We start from the raw sequence: 7,057 nt of genomic DNA, 5'->3' as shown, positions 1-7,057 counted from the left end.
CCCCCCCCCCCCCCCCCCCGTGTGTGTGTGTGTGTGTGTGTGTGTGTATCACACACACACACACGGGGAGGATTGTTTTAGCACTCACATATTTCTTTTATGAGATATGTTAGTAGGATGGCAGAAATGCATTCCTTATCGGAAGTTGATGGGATTCGTAGCATAGAAAACAAAAAATTTCCTACCGCGAGAACGCAATCCAAGCCAAGATGCAATCTAGAAGACGGTAGCAACGAGGGGATGAACGAGACTAACCCTTGAAGATTTCCAAAGCCTACGAGATTAGATCTCGTTGTTGCAGAAGATGATCACTTGCCGCTTTCAAAAGCGCGTAGAAGATCTTGACGGTGCCACAATCGGGCAGCACCTCCGTACTCGGTCACACGTTCGGTGTTGATGAAGACGACGTCCTTCTCCCCGTTCCAAGCGGGCAGCGGAAGTAGTAGATCCTCCTTGGAATCCCGGCAGCACGACGGCGTGGTGGCGGTGTCGATGGAGATCTCCGGCGGAGCTTCGCTAAGCGTATGCGGGAGAGGTGGTGGAGGAGGGGCGGCTAGGGTTTGGGAGAGGGGGGCGCCGGCCACTATAGGGGTGCGGCCAACTAGGGCTTGGTGTGGCCGGCCCCCTCCCCTTGCTCCTCATTATATAGGTGGAACCCCCAAGAGTTGGTCTACAAGTCTTCGAATAAGACCCCAACCCAAAACCTTCCATGTGTAGGGAAACCTACCCAAGGTGGGATTCCCACCAAGGTGGGATTCCCACCTTTCCTTGGAGGGGGGTGGCCGGCCACCTTGGTGGAGTCCACCTGGGACTCCACCCCCTTAGGGTTGGCCGGCCATGCTAGGTGGAGTCCCTCCGGGACTCCGCCTTCCATAGTGATTTCTTCCGGACTTTTCTAGAACCTTCTAGAACCTTCCATAAATGCACCGGATCATTTTCAAACTTATAAAATGACTTCCTATATATGAATCTTATTCTCCGACCATTCCGGAACTCCTCGTGATGTCCTGGATCCCATCCGAGACTCCGAACAAAACTTCGAACTCCATTCCATATTCCATATCTACTTAAACGACATCAAACCTTAAGTGTGTCACCCTACGGTTCGCGAACTATGTGGACATGGTTGAGATCTCTCTCCGTCCAATAACCAATAGCGGGATCTGGAGATCCATAATGGCTCCCACATATTCAACGATGACTTAGTGATCGAATGAACCATTCACATACGATACCGATTCCCTTTGTCACGCGATATTTTACTTGTCCGAGGTTTGATCATCGGTATCTCTATACCTTGTTCAACCTCGTCTCCTGACAAGTACTCTTTACTCGTACCGTGGTATGTGGTCTCTTATGAACCATTCATATGCTTGCAAGCTAATTAGACGACATTCCACCGAGAGGGCCCAGAGTATATCTATCCGTCATCGGGATGGACAAATCCCACTGTTGATCCATATGCCTCAACTCATACTTTCCGGATACTTAATCCCACCTTTATAACCACCCATTTACGCAGTGGCGTTTGATGTAATCAAAGTACCTTTCCGGTATAAGTGATTTACATGATCTCATGGTCGAAGGACTAGGTAACTATGTATCGAAAGCTTATAGCAAATAACTTAATGACGTGATCTTATGCTACGCTTAATTGGGTGTGTCCATTACATCATTCACATAATGACATAACCTTGTTATTAATAACATCCAATGTTCATGATCATGAAACTATGATCATCTATTAATCAACAAGCTAGTTATACAAGAGGCTTACTAGGGACTCCTTGTTGTTTACATAACACACATGTATCAATGTTTCGGTTAATACAATTATAGCATGATATATAAACATTTATCATAAACACAAAGATATATAATAACCACTTTATTATTGCCTCTTGGGCACATCTCCAACAGTCTCCCACTTGCACTAGAGTCAATAATCTAGATTACATTGTAAGGTACCTAACACCCATGGCATTCTTGGTGTTGGTCATGCTTTGCCCTAGGGAGAGCTTTAGTCAACGGATCTGCTACATTCAGATCAGTGTGTACTTTGCAAATCTTTACTTCTCCATCTTCGATGTACTCGCGAATCGAATGAAAACGCAGCTTGATATGCTTCAGCTTCTTGTGTGACCTTGGTTCTTGTGCATTGGCGATGGCACCCATGTTGTCACAATATATGACTAGTGGGTCCAATGCACTAGGAACCACACCAAGCTCTACAATGAACCTCTTCATCCATACCGCTTCCGATGAAGCCTCTGAAGCCGCTATGTACTCCGATTCTGTTGAAGACTTCGCCACCGTGCACCGCTTCGAGCTACACCAGCCTATCGCAAGCACCATTCAATATAAACACGTAACCGTACCGAGACTTAGAGTCATCAGGATCGGTGTTCCAACTTGCATCGGTGTAACCGGTTACGACGAGCTCTTGGTCACCTCCATAACAAAGAAACATATCCTTAGTTCTTTTCAAGTACTTCAGATATTCTTGACCGCTGTCCAGATGTTCCATTCCCGGATCACTTTGATATCTCGCTAGTCAAACTAACTCGCATGTGCTATATCCGGTCTAGTACATAGCATGGCATACATGATAGAACCTACTCGCCGAGGCATAGGGGATCCGATTCATCCTCTCTCTTTCTTGTGCCGTAGCCGGACCTTGAGTCTTACTCAAGACCTTACTCCGGCAACATCGGTAAGAATCCTTTCTTACTTTCATCCATTCTAAACTTCTTTAGAATCTTGTCCAGGTATGTACTCTGTGAGAGCGCTAAGAGGCGTCTTGATCTATCTCTATAAATCTTGATGCCTAATATGTATGTTGCTTCACCAAGGTCCTTCATTGAAAAACATTTATTCAAATAACCTTTTACACTGCTTAATAGTTCTATATCATTCCCAATTAATAATATGTCATCTACATATAATACCAGGAATGCTACAGAGCTCCCACTCACTTTCTTGTAAATACAGGCCTCTCCATGGCACTGTATAAACCCGAAGTCTTTGATCACCTTATCAAAACGTCGGTTCCAACTTCTGGATGCTTGCTTCAGTCCATAAATTGAACGCTGAAGTTTGCACACCTTGTCAGCATTTTTAGGATCGACAAAACCTTTGGGTTGTACCATATACAACTCTTCCTCAATGTCTCCATTAAGGAACGCCGTTTTGACATCCATCTCGCCAAATCTCATAATCGAAAAATGCAACTATTGCTAACAAAATCCTCACAGATTTTAGCTTCGCTACAGGTGAGAAAGTCTCATCGTAGTCAACACCTTGAATTTGTCGGAAACCCTTTGCGACAAGTCGAGCTTTATAGACAGTAACATTACCATCAGCATCTGTTTTTCTCTTGAAGATCCATTTATTCTCGATAGCCTTGCGGCTATCAGGTAAGTCTACCAAAGTCCACACTTTGTTATCATACATGGATCCCATTTCGGATTTCATGGCTTCTTGCCATTTGTTGGAATCTGGGCTCATCATCGCTTCTTCATACGTCGTAGGGTCTTCATCATTGTTGTCCACAATCATGACATTTAGACAAGGATCATACCAATCAGGAGTGGCACGTTCCCTTGTCGATCTGCGAGGTTCAGTAGCTATCTCGCTCGAAGTTTCATGATCATTATCATTAGCTTCCTCTCATTACCGGTGCAGGCGGCACAGGAACATCTTCCGGCATCGCGCTACTCCGATCAATGAGAGAAGATTCAAGAATCTCGTCGAGTTCTACTTTTCTTCCAAATCACTTCTTTAGTGAGAAATTCTTTCTCAAGAAAGGTTCCGTTCTTAGCAACAAAGATTTTGCCTTCGGATTTGTGATAGAAAGTATACCCTATAGTTTCCTTAGGGTATCCTATGAAGACGCATTTCTCCGCTTTGGGTTCTAGCTTGTCCGGTTGTAACTTTTTACATAGGCTTCGCAACCCCAAACTTTAAGGAACGACAACTTAGGTTTCTTATTAAACCATAATTCATACGGTGTCGTTTCAACGGATTTAGATGGTGCCCTATTTAAAGTGAATGCAGACTGTCTCTAATGCATAACTCCAAAATGATAACTGGCAAATCGAGAAGAGACATCATAGAACGAACCATATCTAAGAGAGTTCGATTACGACGTTCGGACACACCATTTCGTTGTGGTGTTCCCGGCGGTGTCAATTGTGAAAGTATTCCGCATTTCTTTAAATGCATGCTAAACTCATAACTCAGATATTCGCCTCCGCGATCAGATCGTAGAAATTTAATCTTCTTGTTACGTTGATTTTCTACTTCACTTTGGAATTCCTTAAACTTCTCGAAAGTTTCGGATTTATGTTTCATGAAATAGATATACCCATATCTACTCAAATCATATGTGAAGGTTAGAACATAACGATAACCACCGCGCGAGGCTACACTCATTGGTCCGCACACATCGGTATGTATGATTTCCAATAAGTCTGTAGCTCACTCCATAATACCAGAGAATGGAGTCTTAGTCATTTTTCCCATTAGACATGCTTCGCATCTATCAAGTGACTCAAAGTCAAGTGATTCAAGTAATCCATCGGAATGGAGTTTCTTCATGCGTTTCACTCCAATATGACCAAGACGACAGTGCCACATATAAGTAGAATTATCATTCAATTTAATTCGCTTAGCATCAATGTTATGAACATGTGTATCACTACTATCGAGATTTAATAGAAATAAACCATTCTTCTCAGGTGCGTGACCATAAAAGATATTATTCATAAAAATAGAACAACCATTATTCTCAGACTTGAATGAATAACCGTCTTGCATTAAACAAGATCCAGATATAATGTTCATGCTCAACGCAGGCACAAAATAACAATTATTGAGGTTTAAAACTAATCCCGAAGGTAGATGTAGAGGGAGCGTGCCGACGGTGATCACATCAACCTTGGATCCATTTCCACCACGCATCGTCACTTCATCCCTCGATAGTCTTCGTTTATTCCGTAGTTCCTGTTTCGAGTTACAAATATGAGCAACCGAACCAGTATCAAATACCCAGGTACTAGTACGAGAACCAGTAAGATAAACATCTATAACATGTATATCAGATATACCTTTCTTCTTCTTGACAAGGCCGTTCTTCAGATCAGCCAAATACTTGGAGCAATTACGCTTCCAGTGTCCCTTCTCCTTGCAGTAATAGCACTCAGCATCAGGCTTAGGGCCAGTCTTAGGTTTCACAGGAGGCGCGACAGCTTTCTTGCCGCCCTTCTTGAATTTTCCTTTAGACTTGCCCTGTTTCTTGAAACTGGTGGTCTTGTTGACTATCAACACTTGGTGCTCTTTCTTTATCTCAATCTCAGCAGATTTCAGCATGGCGAAGAGTTCAGGTAACTCTTTGTTCATGTTCTGCATATTGTAGTTCATCACAAAGTTCTTGTAACTAGGTGGCAGTGATTGAAGGACACGATTAATCCCCAGTCTGTTAGGAATCACTATTCCCAAGTCACTGAGTTTCTTCGCATGCCCGATCATGGCGAGCATGTGCTCACTAACGGAGCTGCCTTCTTCCATCATGCAACTGAAGAAATGTTTCGATGCTTCATAGCATTCCACGGCCGCATGAGTTTCAAAGATAGCTTTCAGCTCATTGACCAACTCATGAGGATCGTGGTGCTCAAAACATTTTTGAAGATCGGCTTCCAGACCGCATAGGATGGCACACTGAACTTGAGAGTACCGAGTTTTCCGAGTCTCGTAAACATTTTTTACTTCATCGGTTTCAGTTTCTACAGGAGGGTCACCTAGCGGTGCTTCAAGCACATATTGCAGGTTTCCACCAGCGAGGAAAATCCTCACATGACGGAACCAGTCGGTGAAGTTGCTACCGTTGCTCTTAAGCTTTTCTTTCTCTAGGAACTAGTTAAAATTGATTGATGGGGACGCCATGATCTACAACATATATTTGCAATAGTTTAGACTAAGTTTATGACAAATTGAGTTCAAATTTTAATTCAACAAAATTAAAAATCTAGGTGAACTCCCACTCAAAACAATATCCCTCGCATTGTCTTAGTGATCACACGAACCAAATCCACTACACCAAGCCCGATCATCACGAGACGAGATGTAATTTCAATGGCAAACACTCAAAGTGTTCATCATATCAATCATATGATTCATGCTCTACCTTTCGGTATCCCGTGTTCCGAGACCATGTATGTACATGCTAGTCTCGTCAAGGCAACCTTAGTATCCGCGTGTGCAAATCTGGCTTGCACCCGTTGTATGCACATGTTGAATCTGTCACACCCGATCATCACGAGATGCTTCGAAACAACAAGTCTTGGCAACGGTGCTACTGTTGACTGCCAAAACCCACCGGCGGGCAGCGGCCTTGTCAACACTGTAGAGCCGGGGGGAGCCTAGAGCTGCGGCTGGCTGAGACCCCTCCGAGCGACGGCCCGCAATGCTCTTCTGGTCACACGCGGCGCTGCGAAGTGCAAGGGCGTGCCACCTGACCTATACCTGGTCGTGAAGGTGATGAGGTTGCCTCGCTTAGTTTCCTGCAGGGCATACATGTAAACGTTAAATACGAGCCTCGATCGGCTCTCGAGGTTATCCCGTGAATCGGCTCAAAGAGCCGATCCACCCATGATCCGTACGGGGTGCACGAATACTTGGTGGTCCTGCTTGATCAAGATGAAGCTAATGAGATCTACGACGATTTAGGGTTTTCACCGCATAACCGGATCATCCTACTCCAGGTTGGGCCAGATGGCCACGCACGGTGCCCGTAAGCCGATCCTAAACAAGGCCAAAAAACCAACATGAAGTTGATCCTAGGAACATCCCGTTTAGGACTTGCGAACGCCACCCTACGTGCCACAGGATCCTCCCCCCTTTGTAAGGCCAAACTATTGCAGATATTAAACTAATCCTTGTAGAACAAGGAACAATCGTAACGGATCAGATCTACTAAATAATGATCAAGCGGGGTGCCGCCCCCACACCTGAGATAGGCGTGAGGACGGCTAGATATGCAAAGGTTGCACTACGTAAG

Source organism: Lolium rigidum, chromosome 1 (assembly GCF_022539505.1).
Source record: "Lolium rigidum isolate FL_2022 chromosome 1, APGP_CSIRO_Lrig_0.1, whole genome shotgun sequence".
NCBI classification, from domain to species: Eukaryota; Viridiplantae; Streptophyta; class Magnoliopsida; order Poales; family Poaceae; genus Lolium; species Lolium rigidum.
This window is presented reverse-complemented; position numbering follows the sequence as displayed.